The 22,662-nt window shown below is 41.8% G+C and overlaps 2 pseudogenes; both read right to left on the reverse strand.

The window, feature by feature from the left end:
• Window positions 1-861: 861 nt before the first annotated feature.
• LOC131428863 (uncharacterized) lies at window positions 862-3,234 on the reverse strand (annotated as a pseudogene).
• A 106-nt stretch (window positions 3,235-3,340) lies between these two features.
• LOC131432520 (uncharacterized) lies at window positions 3,341-6,468 on the reverse strand (annotated as a pseudogene).
• Between the last annotated feature and the right edge of the window lie 16,194 nt (window positions 6,469-22,662).

Raw genomic sequence — 22,662 nt, forward strand, 5'->3', positions numbered from 1 at the left:
ATTGGAGTTTCTCAAAATTTTGGCTCGCAAGTTTTTTTTTTCAAAAGTAACAGCAAAAAGATAACATATTATATGTGATATCCATTGAATTACATGTGATATCCTTTGAAAAATTGATGAGCTGAGATCAAATTAAGATTTCAATGTGATTTTGCTATCATGATAAGATTTCAATTTGCTCTCGTTTTGATGTTTGACTTTGCTCAGGCACTTTGTCCGTTGCTTATCTCATCATATATTGCTTAGTCGTCGGTGTTGTCTTTTCGTTTCCCTAATTGATCGTAGTCTTGGGCTCGTTGAGAGTTGCTGTAGATGCGCCTTGTTGGTTGCAGTTGCTGGTTGGTTGGAAGGTAGGTTGTTAACTGCAGCTCGTATACTTTGTTCTATAGGGGATACTGATGGTTTCGTTGAAAGGGATGCTTCATTGTTGTTGATGGCTGTCACAGGTGTACTGGGGTTGCTTGGGATTGGAGTAAAGGAAGCACCGTTGTCCTTTGGTGTAGTTATCTCCTTGTCCAGTTTATTACACGGCGCGTAGCCATCTGATTGTCATAGGTAACAAGTAATTTGCACGGGATTCTTGTATCCTGACCGAAAGTCACATAAGAAGGTAACAAGCGTACTCCATTTATAATACCGGGGAAAAAGTTCTTCCACTTCTATTTTTCGATAGAGAGAAGCTCTCCGTATTGGGACATAGTCAGTGCTGAAAAAATTCGTTATCACAATGGTGACTCGAGCTTGCATTGAGACAACACATATATCATCGTCCACCCAACGACGATTGTCGCTAATTAAATCATAACAAGTATCATGACTGCCGAACCCTTTCAGTATCATTGGAAATTGATTTCATGAAAATGTAAATAAAAGTTATCCCCCTATCACCCGGCGATGAGCCAGTGATAGACGACAATATTTGTCTTATTCGACATTCAGTTGAGTATCAACGGTATCATATACATTCCTGAGAATCATCGTCAACCGAGTCGATTGGGCCCTTCCAATTATATGCAGTTGCCAGCGCCCTGGGAAACAACTCTTTGTTTAATTTAATAAGTAAAATGTTTTCCAACGTATCTTTCCCAAGGCCAGAGCGTTGATTAGAGAGAACCAAGGCAAGGGCAATGAAAGACCGTTCAATAGAGACTTGGTTCGATGGTGTGGATAGTACAACCATTGCTACTGCATATATCTTTGGGTGCGTAGTCTTACGGCGCAACCAATGGTCCCACACGTTGTAGTTATGTTTTTGGCGTGGCTCTAGGTCCAAAGACTTAACTTGTTGAAGAAACCCGGTCTCGCAACCAAGATTCACGGATTCACCAAACATTTGCGTAAGATACTGATCAAAATCATCGGTAGACTCTGACGATTCTCTACTTGTACTAACCGGTGTTTTACCCAGTTGGCAGATACGTTCCCATGTATCGACTATGTATTGCTGAATTTTATCTTTTTCCTCAGCCGTGAATATTTTAGAACCTCGATAGTTGAACCTTGGATCCAGGTATAATGCCATCTGGACCGCCTTCAATTGGCGCAAAATGTTCAATCTATTGTTCAACGACCGAAGTAAATGGGGACTGAAAGAGTTTTCGCGAACTTTCTGTACCTCACTCGTGTCCATCAGCCATGCCATATAGAAGTCAAATAACGACACGTGCTACTCTTGCATTTGCTTTGTGCAGATGTATAACGGCTTAAACGTATCATAGTAATGCTCAATGAACGACCATTGATTGGAAAGGTCTAGTTCGGGAAAATTATCGACCAACTGGTTAAAAAACCATTTTTGGTGTACGAACCTTTCCATCATTTTGAATATACCACCCCATCGTGTCCTACTCCAGACGGGTGGGTATGAAGCATCGTAGCTTTCAAACTCTGACCGGTACTTCACCAGCTTACATTTTCTAGCAACAGCAGTGATGGCTCGGATAGACTCATCGGATTTATCAACAACATCCAGTATTGCAAGCTGTAAGGTATGCACGGCACATCTCACAAGAATAATCCTTTTGTTCCAGAGTTTAATGTCGTAGAGAATTACGCAATTTGACTCTTCTGAATGCTGGAAACGAATCCCTACAGCATATTGATAGTTTCTTTCAATAAAATATGCAAATCCGAAATGAAATAATCGCCATTAAAATTCTGTATGCGGCTATTTTTATAGCCGTTAGGACCGCCCATTAGTGAAAAAGCTACAAACGAAATCAGGTAGAAACAAGCCTCTCAACAAAACTTGAATCAGTTTGGAATCCAAACTTTGGATTGTATCGCCACTGCGAGCAGATGTGTTTTGTATCGTCTGCACGCTTTCGACAAGAGCGATTACGTCACAGCTGCCAGTCATTAGCATTGGGAAAAACAACGGTGGAGAGCATTGCACAATATCAGCCGTTCTAATGGCTCTAAAAGTTTTATAAAGAACTATTAGGATTTGTTGTTTGCAAATCGTAGGGAAATATCCTCAGTTTACTACATATCAAGAACAGTTTGGCTAGATTTGTGCACTTTTCGCTGTGTGAAATTCACAGTAATCGAGAACAAGTGAAGCTTTCTTTGTTTTTGCGAAAAATGTGAAAAAGGGGAATGCGTGCATAATTCATACAATTGATATTCGGAAGTGTTAAGGAACATGTCAGTTGTTTTCGTATTCACGACATCCAGTTATGTCTCTGACATTACCCACCCGCCTTTTTTTAACTAAACGCGAAAACTGTTAGAGAATCTGATATTTAACGTATTCTACCAGATTTTTGATATCAAGTTCCTGTAGAAGGTCTTTCTGTGGCTGACGATTAGCAAGATGAGAATGCCCAAGCCGCTATTCGTTCTCGAAAGAGAATGAGGGCTTTTGGCCGGATTTGGTGAAGGCTCAGTATGCCAGAAGATCGCTAAAGGAGATACAGTAGCTTCAGATAAACGTGGCACCAATGATCACCAACCTATCTAATATCCTCCAGATGTGTGGGGATACAACAATAATCTCGCAAGCAAAAATATAGAGGATTATTGGTGTAAAAGCTTCAAAAGTGTTGACAAAAATTTTTTCCTTGATCACGGTTATGTTTCCGGACAACTGCTACAGGAAGCATTTTTGTAAAACGCAATATAGAATTAAAGGAAAAATTGTTCCTTTAAAATTTATTTTTGCATTTTTGTATTGCCTAATGGAACTAGTCCTATTTTGATGCAGTTATTAAGTTGTTGCTTTTGAATAATCATTATTGGAGTTTCTCAAAATTTTGGCTCGCAAGTTTTTTTTTTCAAAAGTAACAGCAAAAAGATAACATATTATATGTGATATCCATTGAATTACATGTGATATCCTTTGAAAAATTGATGAGCTGAGATCAAATTAAGATTTCAATGTGATTTTGCTATCATGATAAGATTTCAATTTGCTCTCGTTTTGATGTTTGACTTTGCTCAGGCACTTTGTCCGTTGCTTATCTCATCATATATTGCTTAGTCGTCGGTGTTGTCTTTTCGTTTCCCTAATTGATCGTAGTCTTGGGCTCGTTGAGAGTTGCTGTAGATGCACCTTGTTGGTTGCAGTATCTGGTTGGTTGGAAGGTAGGTTGTTAACTGCAGCTCGTGTACTTTGTTCTATAGGGGATACTGATGGTTTCGTTGAAAGGGATGCTTCATTGTTGTTGATGGCTGTCACAGGTGTACTGGGGTTGCTTGGGATTGGAGTAAAGGAAGCACCGTTGTCCTTTGGTGTAGTTATCTCCTTGTCCAGTTTATTACACGGCGCGTAGCCATCTGATTGTCATAGGTAACAAGTAATTTGCACGGGATTCTTGTATCCTGACCGAAAGTCACATAAGAAGGTAACAAGCGTACTCCATTTAGAATACCGGGGAAAAAGTTCTTCCACTTCTATTTTTCGATAGAGAGAAGCTCTCCGTATTGGGACATAGTCAGTGCTGAAAAAATTCGTTATCACAATGGTGACTCGAGCTTGCATTGAGACAACACATATATCATCGTCCACCCAACGACGATTGTCGCTAATTGAATCATAACAAGTATCATGACTGCCGAACCCTTTCAGTATCATTGGAAATTGATTTCATGAAAATGTAAACAAAAGTTATCCCCCTATCACCCGGCGATGAGCCAGTGATAGACGACAATATTTGTCTTATTCGACATTCAGTTGAGTATCAACGGTATCATATACATTCCTGAGAATCATCGTCAACCGAGTCGATTGGGCCCTTCCAATTATATGCAGTTGCCAGCGCCCTGGGAAACAACTCTTTGTTTAATTTAATAAGTAAAATGTTTCCCAACGTATCTTTCCCAAGGCCAGAGCGTTGATTAGAGAGAACCAAGGCAAGGGCACTGAAAGACCGTTCAATAGAGACTTGGTTCGATGGTGTGGATAGTACAACCATTGCTACTGCATATATCTTTGGGTGCGTAGTCTTACGGCGCAACCAATGGTCCCACACGTTGTAGTTATGTTTTTGGCGTGGCTCTAGGTCCAAAGACTTAACTTGTTGAAGAAACCCGGTCTCGCAACCAAGATTCACGGATTCACCAAACATTTGCGTAAGATACTGATCAAAATCATCGGTAGACTCTGACGATTCTCTACTTGTACTAACCGGTGTTTTACCCAGTTGGCAGATACGTTCCCATGTATCGACTATGTATTGCTGAATTTTATCTTTTTCCTCAGCCGTGAATATTTTAGAACCTCGATAGTTGAACCTTGGATCCAGGTATAATGCCATCTGGACCGCCTTCAATTGGCGCAAAATGTTCAATCTATTGTTCAACGACCGAAGTAAATGGGGACTGAAAGAGTTTTCGCGAACTTTCTGTACCGCACTCGTGTCCATCAGCCATGCCATATAGAAGTCAAATAACGACACGTGCTACTCTTGCATTTGCTTTGTGCAGATGTATAACGGCTTAAACGTATCATAGTAATGCTCAATGAACGACCATTGATTGGAAAGGTCTAGTTCGGGAAAATTATCGACCAACTGGTTAAAAAACCATTTTTGGTGTACGAACCTTTCCATCATTTTGAATATACCACCCCATCGTGTCCTACTCCAGACGGGTGGGTATGAAGCATCGTAGCTTTCAAACTCTGACCGGTACTTCACCAGCTTACATTTTCTAGCAACAGCAGTGATGGCTCGGATAGACTCATCGGATTTATCAACAACATCCCGTATTGCAAGCTGTAAGGTATGCACGGCACATCTCACAAGAATAATCCTTTCGGACAGTTCATTGGCCAGTTCAGCAGTAACGTTTCGTTCACAATGTTGATCATCCTCTATCACATCCGACTCATCCAGCTCATCTATGTTCGTACCATCAGCCTGCGGCTCTGTAGGCATTACTAACGTATCATTGTTTAATTTTCTAACCGTTGCCACCATATTAGCCCCATTGTCGCATGTCACGGAAAATATGTTCTCAAGAGATAGCCCATAGTCGGCCAAAGTATCCATAACTTTTGATTTCAAGAACGCCGCTGTTCCAGCACGGCTTAAAATTAGAAAAGTTACCCGGCAGATTTCATTCATTTCATCAAATTCAACTCCAGGATTTCAAAACGCGATCGAACATTCCAATATAGCATAAAAAATGCTCAACCACCAGATAAGAAAACTAGAACTGTTTACCCCAGTTTAAGTCTCATGTTTATTTTCCATAGTAATAAAACCTTTCCGTTCCTCTTAAGAAAGGGATCAGCATATGCACACAGGCAGGATAGATTTTACAGAGCTGCGCGCTAGGGCCTTATAGACTATTCAATGTAGGAGGTAAACAAATGCCGGCTAAGAGAACCAAGCAGAAATTTATGTAAACCAGATGCGCGCGTATGCATAGCTAGGGACGCGGACGAACCGCCAGGACTCCCGATGTGGAATGGAAAGAGAAAACAACAATACGTTGCGTCATATGTTGCGCAACGTTCCATTTCAATGCAACACTTTTCTTATTATAAATAGCTTTAAGAAATTGTTAATAAACCAGTATACGTCTAAGTCTTGTCCACCCCGGTCGTATCTCGCGTGTAGTGAATATCACCTTTCATTCTTCAGTTTGATGCTGAACAGCGGTTGTCTTTGTCTCCAGTTGAGAGAATCATGACTTGCTGGTTTTAGTGTCGGATGGATCTATTCGGAAGCGCCTTTCTCACTCTCTGCTCACTGAAATAGGCTGAGCTTAGTTACAAGCCATTTTCCACAAGCTGGACTCTGGCCGAGAAACCGTGGAAGACCAGATTTATACGGCCTACAATCGGCTCCGACGCGCCCCCTCTTAGAATCTCTTATCACAAGCTGGCATTAGTGGAGAGGCTGGTAGCAAGAGTCAAGATTTTGCTCTAGCTGATTCGAAGTGGCCACTTCTGTCAGTCTCAAACTGTCGGTAGAAATACAGAACTGAGCTGATTTGCCAACAGGTAGAGCTTGGCGTGCAAAAGCAGCACGGTAAGATATACCTGCCGGATAGAAGGATCACGTCTCAATTCGAACATTGGAGGCTCCGGCGAGATACGAGTGTTTTTAGTTAGACAGTTAGGGCTCGTAGAGTAAAGTTTTAGTTGAGTTGTAGGGAGTATAAGAAAAAAGTTGATGATCGCCAAGATCACGAGTAGGAGTGTAGTTTCCAACAGGCTTTTAAGTTGAGGAATAGTGGTTCCAGCTTCACTTCTACAAGCCAGCAGCATTGGTAAGTGTCCTTAATATTTTTTTATCTTTATCCTTAAATAAAAGTGTGCCACAAATTTGTGGAGCTGCTGGTTATTTAAGTGACGAGTGTTCCGCGTTAATCGCCGACGTTGTGGGACTTAAATCGGGAAATCCTGGCTCGTCACTGAACCGTTAACTGGTTATTACCAGACGGTGATTTATTCTTACGGGCTATGTGCAACTAGAAACCCGGAACCAAACGCAGTGTTAATCAAGTATTATTGACGGTTCTAGTTAAGCACCCGTAGCAAGATTCATTTCATGCGGATCTGATAGGCAGGGTATACTAAATCCTATCAGGCGTAGGACTTAAAAGTAAAAAGGCGATCCTACGGTCTTGCATATTTAATAAAGTACGGATTATTCGAGACGTCGTTTAATACCTCGGCAGACCCCATAATAGGAAGGGGCGGGATAACTGTCGTGGCAAAACAGTTGTCTATGCCATGAGCATGATGTTTTTAGAAAACAAAAACGGGAATTGCCGTCTGTGTACGGAACCCGATGGCTGGTAGCATGTGACGAGTGTGATAGGTGGTTTCACATCTCGTGTGCAGGGCTACCATCGGTGCCTTCCCAGACAGATGCATATTTATGCAGGAAGTGCCAATCAAAATCTCTGCAATTGACAGAGTTAATTAAATCAATGAAAAAAAACTCACTTGGAGTTGAATATTTTACGCGAAGAATCCGATCGCAAAGATCAATCGATCGCACAATTACGAAAGTCGGTTGAAGGTACAACCGATTTAAGCACTGCGGAAAAGAAAAATAATATTAGGCACATTGAGCCTTTAGAAGTGTTTATCAAGCGGCAAGCATTAGCCAAGTTACCCGAATTTAAAGGCGACCCTAGGGACTGGCCTCGTTACAAAAAGTTATTTAATGAAACGACATTGGCAGGTGACTTTTCTCACCTTGAAAATCTTAATAGATTGCAAGACGCCTTAACTGGAGAGGCTTTCAAACGTGTCGAAGTATTAATGCTAGACTCAGCAAATGTTCCAGCAATTATGGCACGACTTCAGTCAGATTTCGGTCGGACAGAATTTATTTATGACAGTCTTTTAAAAGATTTAAGACGTACAAAAAATGGAAACACAATACAAATTTCGCATGCAGTTGAAAATTTAATCACTAACATGCATGCATTACAGGAACAACATTATTTACATGATCATCGTCTTGTGACGGAGTTGATAGGAAAATTACCCTTCAATTTAAAATTAAAATGGACTGAAGAACAGCTTCAGTCCAAAGAAAAAGCAAATTTAGAAGATTTTTATAATTGGATAAAACCCAAAGCTGACGTATTGAAGTTAACGCATTACGAGAGCCAAGGGGAATCCTCGACGGTCAAATCATTTGTGCCGAAGCGGCGAGCATATTTGAATATGCATAATAAAGAAAAGCAACACTGTGTGTTTTGCGATTTCAGAACACATAACATAGAAAATTGCACTCATTTCCTGCGATTATCTGTAAATGATCGTTGGGCAACAATAAGAAACAAATTGTGTTACTGTTGTCTAATGACAGGGCACCAATTAAAAGAATGTCCGAAATTAAAGATATGCGGTGTTAAAGATTGTCCAAAGAAGCACCACAAATTACTTCATTTTGAGAAATTCACTAAACCTTTGAATCAGCACAGTAGTGTTGATTCCAAAGTATTGTATCAAATTTTACCTGTTATAGTTTCAAATGGTGAAAAGAAAGTACATACATTCGCATTTTTAGACTCAGGATCATCCTTGTCTATTATAGAAGAAAGCTTAGCTCGAGAATTAGGTCTCGAGATCAGAAAAAGTCCGTTGCGGTTACTTTGGACTCAAAACCGTTCCGCTGATATTACAGCGGAAAGGTGAACTTTAAAATTAGAGGTGAGAACTCCTCCGAGTACAGCATGGAAGGAGTAAGAACGATGCCTTCTTTGGATTTACCTTCTCAGAGTCCAAATATGAAATCTCTGAAGAAGCAACATAAACATTTAAGAGATGTCTCTCTGTCCAGCTATTCTAGGGCAAGAATTTTAATAGGTTTAGATCATGCAGGTCTAACCGTGGCAAATAGCCAACGGAGAGGAGCAGTAGATAGCAGTTAGGATGGTTGATTTATGGAAATACGCCCGAGTATTTTCAGCCATCCTGCTCCCTTGTTATTCAGGAGGAGCAAGATTTAAGACAAATGGGGCGAGATTTTTTGACGCAGGAAGAATTACCGGTCAATCGATCGATACCAGAAGTCAAATCAACTGAGATAGTTCGCGCTAATCAGTTGATACAAAATACCATGAGATACGATTCCGAGTATCAAAAATATGAAATTGGATTATTTTGGAGGACCGATGACTTTCAGTTTCCCTCCAGTTTTAAACATGCTTTACACAGGTTAGAGGGCCTTGAGAGAACTCTATCCAAAGATATAGTGAAAAGTCAATGGGTAAAAGATACCATAAACGATTACATTACGAAAGGATACGCTAGAAAACTCACTCCTAGCGAGTTAATAGCCAATCCTAAGAGAGTTTTTTATTTACCTCAGTTTGTAGTAACAAACAAAAATAAATTACCGATGAAACATCGGTTGGTATTTGATGCAGCAGCATCAGTACAAGGTGTCTCATCTAATTCGGCCCTGCTTCCGGGGCCGGATGCTAACGCTTCTTTGTTCGGAGTGTTAATTCGATTTCGAGAATATGGCATAGCAGTGAGTGCCGATATAAAAGAGATGTTTCATCAAATTCGAATTCGCGATGAAGACCAGCATAGCCAAAGATTTTTGTGGCGTGATTGCGATTCATAACGATCACCCGATATTTATGTTATGCAAGTTATGATATTTGGTTCGACTTGCTCACCAGCCAGCGCTCAAGCTGTAAAAAATTATAGCGCCGAGCAGCAATCAGGACAATATCCGTTGGGCGCTGTCGCGGTGTGTCGTCAACATTATGTAGACGATTATTTGGATAGTTTCTCCACAGAATCAAAAGCTAGAGAAACTATTAATCAGGTTATAAACATACATGACCGAACTGGATTTTTTATTCGCGAATTTATTTCAAATAAAAATACTATTTTAAACAGTTTGTCAGAGCAAAGAAAGAATGCTCAGAAAGCAACAGTTAAAACGTTCTGCGAAAAACAGGACACCTATGATAAAGTTCTAGGAGTTTATTGGGATACCAACCAAGATGAGTTGCGATTTGCGTTAAATTACAAGCAACGCGAATTTGGAAACATTGATATTCATGTCACACCTACGATGAGAGAAGTTTTAGCTTTCGTGATGAGCATATTCGATCCATTAGGTCTGATTGCTCATTATACTATTCAAGGCAAACTTATTATGCAAGAGTTACACCAGTACAGTTTAAGTTGGGATGACTTGATTCCCCTTACGGTACAATTAAGGTGGCAAAATTTTTTGAGAAAAATAAAAGAAATTGAAAATATCAAAATACCTAGAGCTTTAACATTGGATTCAGATCCACAAACAGAAATACACACGTTCGTGGATGCATCGGATAGAGCTTACGCAGCCTGCGTGTACATTAAGAGTACTTTATATGGCAAACCTGTAATAAGATTAGTGGCAGCAAAAGCAAAAGTAGCCCCAATTAAAAGAGTCCTAATTCATAGGCTCGAGCTTCAAGCTGCCGTGCTTGGAGCAAAATTGACCGACCAAATCTGCAAAGAAATGCGTATTATAGCTATTAAAAAATATTATTGGTCTGACTCTCAGACAGTTTTAAATTGGATTCACTCAGAACATAGAAAATTTACGTTGTACGTCTCATTAAGAGTCAGCGAAATGTTAAGCCTCAGTAAAATCGATGAATGGCGATGGGTGCCGACGAATTTGAATCCGGCAGATGAAGGCACTCGAGAGGTAAAGGTATCAAAATGGTACTCAGGGCCAAATTTCCTGAAGAAACATGTTAACCAGTACCCCAAAGGCAAAGGGTTTTTATGCGAAAAAGAAACGGATGTTGAATCCATCCCAGTCAACATCCATAGTGCCGACACTTCAAGCCCACGTAGGGTTGTTAATAGGAAAGGACACGATCTCGTTGGAGGGGAAGAGCCGCTTGATCTTCTCCGCGAGAATGATATATCTACGTGCGATAGATTAATAAAAAATCAATTGTTATACATCAAATTACTTATGTATAAAGTACACTTGAATAAGGTACGTTTTCATAACTTGAATAAACCGTTTGACTATGTCAACGACTATAAAGATAGAATGAACGCGGAACATTACGCGATAAAAAAGGTGCAATGTGACGTCTATAGCCGACAAATAGAAGAGTTAAAAGGTGGAACTTCGACATCTTATAACCAATTGAATAAATGTAATGCATTTTTGGATAAAGATGGCCTGTTGAGAGCGCGGGGTCGGCTCGCTAACTCAAATAGTATTCCTTTAAGCACTAGGACCCCTATTATTTTACCGAAGCATCGGATAACCTTTTTAATAGTCAAACATTATCACGAGAAAAACCTTCATCATAATGATAATGTAGTATTTTCTACGTTATGGGAGAAATATTGGATTCCCAATGGAAGGTCAGTTTTGCGCGACGTCAAATTAGCGTGTCAAAAATGTCGCAATGACGCATCCAAACCAGAACCACCTCAAATGGCTCCTTTACCAGATTGTCGAACTGGTGGAGTTTTCCGTGCGTTTGTAGAGACCGGTGTCGATTATTTTGGTCCTATAGAAGTTGCAGTTGGAAGGCAGGTACATAAGCGCTGGGGCGTCATATTTACTTGCATGAAGTCAAGAGCAGTTCACATAGAACTTGCGGAAGGATTGGACACAAATTCCTTTTTACGTTGTCTAAGTAATTTTATGGCTTTGAAACATGCAAGACCAAGACAAATTTGGAGTGATAATGGTACCAATTTTGTTGGTGCGAATAAAGAGCTCAAGAGAGCTTTAAAAGAATTGAATAATGAAATGCAAAAACGGGGGGTGCTAATGGAATTTTCGTGGAAATTTAATCCACCGCTCAGCCCCCATTTTAGAGGAGCATGGGAGCGTTTAATACGAATCATTAAGCTATCTTTGAAGGAGATGTTAAAAGCTTTTGGAGTCAACAGGCCTCGAGTTGAGACTCTAAGGTCATGCTTGTATAAGGCCGCAGACATGATCAATGATCGACCATTAACAGAGATATCCTTGAATAATGCGGATTCTCACTTTATAACTCCCAATCAGTTACTAACAGGGAGAATTAGCGAACCAGAAGAAGCTTACATTACTGATTTGGTAGATCTGTCACAAACTAATGTAAAAGCTATCGCTAATAGCCAGCTTCACTTGTGGAGGCGTTGGCGCAATGAATACTTACCGACCTTAATAGAAAGGCGGAAATGGCAGGGCAAGGTTAGGCCCATTCAGATTGGCGACATTGTCGTTATAACTGAAGATAGTTCTCTTACCGGCAGAGGACAGTGGCTGAAAGGCATTATTGAGAATGTGCAAAAGGCCAAAGACGGACAAGTAAGGTACGCAACAATAAAAACTGTGAAAGGTATATTTAATCGACCCGCAGTAAAAATCGCAGTACTGGATGTACGTGAAAATTGCGATATATTTGAACAGAACAAAAAGAAACCTTCCTTGTTTTTATATGCCACTTCTTGGCAGGCCGTAAAAGGAGCCGCAATAATAGTCGTGCAATTTGTCGATACTTTGAAAGCAAAGATAAAGAAACATCCATATAATAAAAATATCCCATCAATAGTTGATGAACATAGGGCTAAAGAGCTTATATTTCGATTAGCTCAAGAAAGAGCATATGAAAACGAATTAGCTAGTTTAAAGAATCAAGAATCAGTAAACCCTAATAGTTCTGTGGCTAATCTAGAGCCATTCTTAGATGACGATGGTATAATTAAAACAGGACGAAATGGCAAAATTATTCTACCTGTAACACATATGTCCCGATTATTAATAAATTACAAAATCCAAACGAGCCCCGATATTTACGAAGCTAGACATAACATTTCGTCATTATATTATATGAAAAATTTAAGTTCCATTTTAGAAGACATAATCAGTAAGGGGTTGCCTCCAGTAATAACAGCAACAACGAGTTCAGCAGCAGCAACAGCAACAGCGAGTTCACCAACAACAGCACCAGCAGTCATCAATAAGCAGAAGAAAACCCGATCTTCGTCAGAAGTTGTGGAGGCGTTCTCACCTGCACAAACCACATCGAAGCGAGCACTGTCACAATCCGCAAAACGTAAGCAGAAAGTCACAAAAACCATAGCAACGCCCTCCGAGGAAAAACACTTCGTCGGTTGCATTCGCCCGCAAAAAAGACCACGTGAATGGGAATTCCCTAATTGGGGAACAAAAGATGAAATCAACATGGACCGTGTCAGGGAAAAGGCCAAAGAACTTCGAGAGGAAAACCAACGTGGAGCAAACCAGCAAAGGTCAAACTCAAAGAAATTTAGACCTATCTATGGACTACCTCTTCATATTATAACAATTATCTGCATCGGAATATTATGCTGCGTGTTTGGAGCGTTACCTGACTCGTCAACGAAAGGGTTGATCGCGTACGATTGCGCGAACCCTGAAATCAACATAACAAGCTACTCACTGCTGGATGTTGCCGCCTGTTTACCACCCGCAGACAATATTACGACAAGTGAAGTCTCTATACAGGTTCTCCAGAGAAATGCTAAAACTATAGCAAAGGTATATCAGTGCAAGGTAATAATCAAAAGAGAAATAAGGCACTGTAGAATGCACTCGCATACTTCCGATTACGAGCGAGGTTTTGCATATATAATAAAAGAATTCACAGCCGAAAGCTGCCAAAGAGCCCATATGCTCAGTTCAGTGCCATTAACACACAATATAAATATAAACGAAGCTAAAGTAAATACGACAACGAGAGGCGAAACCTTAATCGCAGGACACGTTAGCGGTAGTAGTTGTACTGGCGAAACTTATCGCACACCAGAGTATACATGGACTAAAGCTTTAGTCTACTATAGGTACGAAATATCATTATATGAATATACAGCCAAGGTTGATTTAGATAACGACCAGATCCAATTACGGCAAGGTTTAATTTGTCAATATTCATTAGGTCGTTGCCTGGACTCCGAAGAAGGATATTTAACATGGGAAGTAAATCCAAATAACAAATGCGAAGACACTGAATTCGAGATCATTTTTGAAGGATTGGTAAACAAAACCTCGCCCAATTCCAAAAGACGAGAACAACATCAAATAATAATGTACACCACAATTTCGAATTCACAGTTATTCTCCATTAGAACGAAAAAATACGCAAAATTTTGCGGTTATGGCGGATGTTCTACCGATCATTATAGGATTTTCATACTAGAAACCACAAATATACGACCCCGTTCCGCAATAAAGCATCAATAGACGAGTACGGGAGACAACAGCGCCGAAACAACTAACAACAGACATCGTTACTAGTTGGACGTACACGCCACTTCCTAGTCTCATGGAAGCTGGAATCTATGACGCCGAAAGTGTGAGGAAAATGAGGAATTTAATTCACGAACAAGGAAACACTCGAGTAGCATCATCTATAATCCATAAGATGCTAGCAGGACAGCACCCAGATATGCAAGGGTTTCATTTCGACGCCTTAATATCGGAAAAAGTAATTAACGCGGCCATAGGAAAATATTGGACCAAATTCATAACGTGGTCAACGTGGCTAGGTGACGTCACATCAACAGCAATCGGAATATACATGATAATCAGGATTGTCAAATTTCTCGTCGATACAATAATGCACGGGAAAATTCTGTACGAGATCTACGGCTTCGGATGGCAACTGCTCGCTTCATTTTGGGACTCCATCACGGCGTTCCTGTCTCATAGAAGTTCTATGAGGAATCATCAACGAACTGAACCGTCGCAACAATCAACCGCTTCAGTACCGAACGCTCCACCATTAGAAGCGGTAACATCTGGCAACGTCTACCCGATTAAACAGCTGAGAATTCTCAACGCAGACATCATTAGAGCATCGCAACGAGAAACGGAGGCAACCAACGAATCAAGTATACATTAAATACAATTTTCTTATATTCAATTGTTCATGCATCTTAGCATATTGTATTAGAATTCAACATATATACTTTTCTCCAATACATATTCAAGCGTTATGAGCTTTAAAATTAATTTTCATAAATCAATCTTTACAATGAAACTATATCTTAAGTGAATTGTATTATTTTAAAAACAAGTGAAATGATTATATTCAATTACATAAAATCTACAACAATTCAATTACACTAGACATACGATATATCAAGCACAGAAGCTGAAACATACAACAAAGCAAATTTTAATCTCGTGTTTTCACCCTTATTGAAGTAATAGAATTACTGGGGCCGGGATGTTCCAGCACGGCTTAAAATTAGAAAAGTTACCCGGCAGATTTCATTCATTTCATCAAATTCAACTCCAGGATTTCAAAACGCGATCGAACATTTCAATATAGCATAAAAAATGCTCAACCACCAGATAAGAAAACTAGAACTGTTTACCCCAGTTTAAGTCTCATGTTTATTTTCCATAGTAATAAAACCTTTCCGTTCCTCTTAAGAAAGGGATCAGCATATGCACACAGGCAGGATAGATTTTACAGAGCTGCGCGCTAGGGCCTTATAGACTATTCAATGTAGGAGGTAAACAAATGCCGGCTAAGAGAACCAAGCAGAAATTTATGTAAACCAGATGCGCGCGTATGCATAGCTAGGGACGCGGACGAACCGCCAGGACTCCCGATGTGGAATGGAAAGAGAAAACAACAATACGTTGCGTCATATGTTGCGCAACGTTCCATTTCAATGCAACACTTTTCTTATTATAAATAGCTTTAAGAAATTGTTAATAAACCAGTATACGTCTAAGTCTTGTCCACCCCGGTCGTATCTCGCGTGTAGTGAATATCACCTTTCATTCTTCAGTTTGATGCTGAACAGCGGTTGTCTTTGTCTCCAGTTGAGAGAATCATGACTTGCTGGTTTTAGTGTCGGATGGATCTGTTCGGAAGCGCCTTTCTCACTCTCTGCTCACTGAAATAGGCTGAGCTTAGTTACAAGCCATTTTCCACAAGCTGGACTCTGGCCGAGAAACCGTGGAAGACCAGATTTATACGGCCTACAATCGGCTCCGACGCGCCCCCTCTTAGAATCTCTTGTCACAAGCTGGCATTAGTGGAGAGGCTGGTAGCAAGAGTCAAGATTTTGCTCTAGCTGATTCGAAGTGGCCACTTCTGTCAGTCTCAAACTGTCGGTAGAAATACAGAACTGAGCTGATCTGCCAACAGGTAGAGCTTGGCGTGCAAAAGCAGCACGCTAAGATATACCTGCCGGATAGAAGAATCACGTCTCAATTCGAACAGCCGCCGTTTGACTTTCTTTGATTTCGATCATACCAAGGGTACGAATGACCACCTGCTCGTCTAGGGTATACTGTACATTGATGCCGAAGATATGGCGATTGTGTGGGGCAGCAGAATCTATTTTCAATCAGACGAGCTTGCCTTTCATCTCATCTATCAACATTTCTTTTAGACGATAGGCAGTCTTCGAGAGATGACATTTCATTGTGACACGGTTCAAAGTGCACCCAAGAGTCGTTGTAATCGGTTTCAGTAAGTCTTTGAAGCCTTCCCACTCGAAACAGGTAATAGGAAGATGATGGAAGGTCGTCAGCTTAACTGCTGACGCAATTAGTAACTGCCGGTCAATAGCTAATAAACGCTTAGGAATTACTCTTTCCTTCTTCTCCATTGGATAGGCAATTGTAAGGAGATTGTTTGCACATGCACGTTCCGTATGTACGGTACGAAAGTGACGGATGAAGTTGCCAGGGGCAAATCTACTCTGGACGTATGGACATCCTGATGCGGGATCGATGTTGCAGATAGCTTTATCGCCCTGTCTTACTACCAATGACGACGCAATGTATGTCAGTGACCGCTGCAGCTTATTGCGGTCTGCTCTAGTTGCCTCTCTGTTCGTACCTGTCCCTCCAAACCGTAGTTAGCAATTCCAACAACCTACATATTTTCAGTTAGCTTTTCCAACAACCTGTCCGATTTTTTTTCTTAGCTAAGTCCAACACTTTTTTAGTTATTCCAACGACCGATTTTGTTCAGTCAACACCCGCATTTTTTTCCAAAACCCAGCTGTTTCACATATGGTAGTGCCGTCCTCGCTCTGTCGAATGCAAATGACGGGAGCGTAGTACGCGGGATAGGTGATAAGTTACGAACGTAGGCGCTATGCCTATCCGTGCGGGATATGTACCAGTTCGTACATGCTGGAAGGCCGCAGCATGAGAGGCATACGCTTAGTAAACCGGGTTGACCGGTTGCACCTTGGTCACATTTGAATGGAGCAAAAAATTTGTGCGCAGATTTTAAAAAACGGACTTCACGTCGTGAAAGTACGTCGCAAAACTTTCAGAACGCACCATATGTCGTTACTTCGTTTACCATAGTAAGCCGTGACAACGATTTAAAAAAAATGCCTCTCGGTACGAACCATTACCATGGACACGTATATGGGCGGTCCGCTGTCTATGCCGCATCGATAGGCGTTAACGGTTAACACTGTATACATAACTACGGACGCGTATACGGGCGCGGTTCGCTGCATGTGCATCGCTGTTAGGCGTTAGCCATAGATACGTTCTCAACCAACCACCAATCTTATACCACTTGTGCACTTAACAATTGTTACGACATGTACGACCCAGAACTTTACATCACTGGGTCGATGTGATCAACAGATGGAAACTTGGTCAAGTAACCCGGTTGCAAACACATTTGCACACTATACGTACCACCATCAGGGTTGAAAAAAATCGAACCTCTCTACTGAAAATCAGTCATAGTGAAATATCAGTCACATTAGCTAACCATGATATTCATGTAACTTATCACTCGAGTGTCTTTCGGTGAAGCGATACGCAACTGATTTTCAGATACGTAGTCCTGATATATCTATTTCGGTATCAGTCAACTCGCGTTAGCTCTATGACCGAGTACGTGTTTATCACCAACCACCAATCACCATTCACCAGACTGCTTGGCACTGCAGCCACCAACCACCAAGCATGCCACGTACCGACTGTAGTACCATATGTGATAACGTTGTGCGTGCACTCACTCGATCGGCTACTCATCCATCGAACTATAGCCTGCAGTGCATACATGGTATGCATGCTGCCGTTACCTATCGCACTTTTTGTGTTTTTCAGTGGGTTACATCGCACCAACGTTTACCATATGTACATATGTTTACATATTGGAATTGTTGAGTTAATAAACCAGCGAGCATGGGTAGTCTGAATGGATCGGAATATAGAGACTTCCTCTGCCACTCGCAACCCCCAGCCTGTTAACCTATCGTTTGTAGGGGGTCTCAGGTATCGAGATTATATATTGATGCTCAACAATGCCACCAGCGTTCCAGCATATTAGCGATGTACTTGCTGTATGACAATGCATACGGGCTCTGTATCAATAAAATGCCAACGTGAGATCACACTAGCAAGTCTTGTAGAGTTTTATGCCATATGATCAACGACCACCTATAGGATACACTGTCAGCTCGGTTTGGTTACGACCTTAGAGGCGTTCAGGCATAATCCAACGAACGTAGCGTCCGTCCGGTCGAACTAGTATTGAGCCATTGGTTCGTTCCTATGGTTCCTCTCGTACTGCACAGAAATACCGTTAAGACAGTGATTATATACACACCAGTAGGGTAATACTAACCTGTCTCATGACGGTCTAAACCCAGCTCACGTTCCCTTGAAAGAGTGAACAATCCTACGCTTTGTGAATTTTGCTTCACAATGATAGGAAGAGCCGACATCGAAGGATCAAAAAGCCAAGTCGCTATGAACGCTTGGCGGCCACAAGACAGTTATCCCTGTGGTAGCTTTTCTGACACCTCTTGCTAAAAACTCTTTAAACCAAAGGGGTCGTGAGGCCTAGCTTTCGCTGTCTCAATATGTACTGAACATCGAGATCAAGCCAGCTTTTGTCCTTATGCTCAGCGTGTGGTTTCTGTCCACACTGAGCTGACCTTTGGACACCTCCGTTATTGTTTGGAGATGTACCGCCCCAGTCAAACTCCGCACCTGGCACTGTCCATGACTTGGAGTGTCCAGATGTCTACTGTCATCGGCGTACTGTGTGAAAGTTGAACGGACTGTGGCTTTGCCGCACGCGGACGGGACCCTACTTCAGGACCCACCGGACCGGACGCCGGATTGCGCACCGTGAAGCACGCCCCGTACGCACCGATCACCCGGTTCGGACCACACGCCAAAACACGCATCGGACGAACGACTACAGGCTCTGTCTTCTGCATTATTGCCAGAAATGACGACATGGCTGAACGCTGAACAAGAAACCGTATGCCAAGAGGTTGCAATAACCCCAGTACTTGTTCCACCTGATCATGTAAGTAAGGCAACAGTAAGAGTTTTGGTATCTCATTGGTGCTCGGGAGATAATATTTTACCCGAGCTTCCACCTATTCTGCACCTCTTATATCGCCTTACAATGCCAGACTAGAGTCAAGCTCAAAAGGGTCTTCTTTCCTCGCAAGTGTTTCCACGCCCGTTCCCTTGGCTGTGGTTTCGCTAGATAGTAGATAGGGACAGAGGGAATCTCGTTAATCCATTTATGCGCGTCACTAATTAGATGACGAGGCATTTGGCTACCTTAAGAGAGTCATAGTTACTCCCGCCGTTTACCCACGCTTGCTTGAATTTCTTCACGTTGACATTCAGAGCACTGGGCAGAAATCACATTGTGTCAACACCAGTTGAGGCCATCTCAATGCTTTGTTTTAATTAGACAGTCGGATTCCCTCAGCCGTGCCAGTTCCGAATTGAATGTTTATTGATGACTACAGTGCACAGTACGTACGAACTAAATCGATCGCACCAAGCACATTAAGGCAAAAGCCTACTACGAAACGCAATCGAGCGAAGTGCTTACTCGAGCGACCGATAGTAGGATAAGAGCCCGAGTCATCCCAGTCTTCAGAGCCAATCCTTATCCCGAAGTTACGGATCCAATTTGCCGACTTCCCTTACCTACATTATTCTATCGACTAGAGACTCTACATCTTGGAGACCTGCTGCGGATTCGGTACAAGCTGTTGAGAGTTTGCGTGTCCCAATCCTCGATTTTCATGGACCAAGGAGAGTGCATCGACACAGTTGTAAAAACCATGCTCTTGCAGTCTGTCCAACCACATTTCTCTGTGAAAGATTTCCGTGGTCAGTGTGACTGTTAAACAGAAAAAAAACGACTGGAGCGCCATCCATTTTAAGGGCCACTAGCTTTGGCAGGTGAATTGTTACACACTCCTTAGCGGATGACAACTTCCATGTCCACCGTCCTGCTGTCATTAGCTAATAACACCTTTTATGGTATCTATGATGCGTCGTCTATTTAGGCGCCATAACATTACGTTTGGTTCATCCCACAACACCAGTTCTGCTTACCAAAACTTGGCCCACTAAGCACACCGATATCTTTCACGTCGACGGAAGACACCTAGACCTAACAGAGGGTCAGTGTCCGACGTTACGTTGCAATAACATCATCCAAGAATGTTACGATACGTACCCATTTATAGTTTGAGGATAGGTTAAGATCATTTCGAACCTAAGGCTAATTTCAATATAGCATAAAAAATGCTCAACCACCAGATAAGAAAACTAGAACTGTTTACCCCAGTTTAAGTCTCATGTTTATTTTCCATAGTAATAAAACCTTTCCGTTTCTCTTAAGAAAGGGATCAGCATATGTACACAGGCAGGATAGATTTTACAGAGCTGCGCGCTAGGGCCTTATAGACTATTCAATGTAGGAGGTAAACAAATGCCGGCTAAGAGAACCAAGCAGAAATTTATGTAAACCAGATGCGCGCGTATGCATAGCTAGGGACGCGGACGAACCGCCAGGACTCCCGATGTGGAATGGAAAGAGAAAACAACAATACGTTGCGTCATATGTTGCGCAACGTTCCATTTCAATGCAACACTTTTCTTATTATAAATAGCTTTAAGAAATTGTTAATAAACCAGTATACGTCTAAGTCTTGTCCACCCCGGTCGTATCTCGCGTGTAGTGAATATCACCTTTCATTCTTCAGTTTGATGCTGAACAGCGGTTGTCTTTGTCTCCAGTTGAGAGAATCATGACTTGCTGATTTTAGTGTCGGATGGATCTGTTCGGAAGCGCCTTTCTCACTCTCTGCTCACTGAAATAGGCTGAGCTTAGTTACAAGCCATTTTCCACAAGCTGGACTCTGGCCGAGAAACCGTGGAAGACCAGATTTATACGGCCTACAATCGGCTCCGACGCGCCCCCTCTTAGAATCTCTTGTCACAAGCTGGCATTAGTGGAGAGGCTGGTAGCAAGAGTCAAGATTTGCTCTAGCTGATTCGAAGTGGCCACTTCTGTCAGTCTCAAACTGTCGGTAGAAATACAGAACTGAGCTGATCTGCCAACAGGTAGAGCTTGGCGTGCAAAAGCAGCACGCTAAGATATACCTGCCGGATAGAAGAATCACGTCTCAATTCGAACAGCCGCCGTTTGACTTTCTTTGATTTCGATCATACCAAGGGTACAAATGACCACCTGTTCGTCTAGGGTATACTGTACATTGATGCCGAAGATATGGCGATTGTGTGGGGCAGCAGAATCTATTTTCAATCAGACGAGCTTGCCTTTCATCTCATCTATCAACATTTCTTTTAGACGATAGGCAGTCTTCGAGAGATGACATTTCATTGTGACACGGTTCAAAGTGCACCCAAGAGTCGTTGTAATCGGTTTCAGTAAGTCTTTGAAGCCTTCCCACTCGAAACAGGGAATAGCAAGATGATGGAAGGTCGTCAGCTTAACTGCTGACGCAATTAGTAACTGCCGGTCAATAGCTATTAAACGCTTAGGAATTACTCTTTCCTTCTTCTTCATTGGATAGGCAATTGTAAGGAGATTGTTTGCACATGCACGTTCCGTATGTACGGTACGAAAGTGACGGATGAAGTTGCCAGGGGCAAATCTACTCTGGACGTATGGACATCCTGATGCGGGATCGATGTTGCAGATAGCTTTATCGCCCTGTCTTACTACCAATGACGACGCAATGTATGTCAGTGACCGCTGCAGCTTATTGCGGTCTGCTCTAGTTGTAGGTGCCATCGTATAAACACCACACAAAATTTAGTCGTTAATGGTTTAACTCTAAATACGCTCCTCTATCTAAACACACACACTTGATAAATACTTCTTTGATCAATATTGAATTCGCACTATATCACTATAACCTTGTCTGAACCGAATTCGTTCGGAATACGATACGAAACCTGACAGACTCTCCCTCCTACGCCTCCGACAAGTGCTGGAAGCAACGGTGGTAACTCATTGTTGCCCGGGAGATAATATTTTACCCGAGCTCCCACCTATCTGGCAGTGGGCCACGGTAGTGCACCACTTCATAGTCCAGCGCTCATATAGCTATTCGCCTCTCTGTTCGTACCTGTCCCTCCAAACCGTAGTTAGCAATTCCAACAACCTACATATTTTCAGTTAGCTTTTCCAACAACCTGTCCGATTTTTTTTTCTTAGCTAAGTCCAACACTTTTTTAGTTATTCCAACGACCGATTTTGTTCAGTCAACACCCGCATTTTTTCCCAAAACCCAGCTGTTTCACATATGGTAGTGCCGTCCTCGCTCTGTCGAATGCAAATGACGGGAGCGTAGTACGCGGGATAGGTGATAAGTTACGAACGTAGGCGCTATGCCTATCCGTGCGGGATATGTACCAGTTCGTACATGCTGGAAGGCCGCAGCATGAG

The sequence above is a fragment of the Malaya genurostris genome, chromosome 2 (genome assembly GCF_030247185.1).
Source record: "Malaya genurostris strain Urasoe2022 chromosome 2, Malgen_1.1, whole genome shotgun sequence".
In the NCBI taxonomy this organism is placed as follows: Eukaryota; Metazoa; Arthropoda; class Insecta; order Diptera; family Culicidae; genus Malaya; species Malaya genurostris.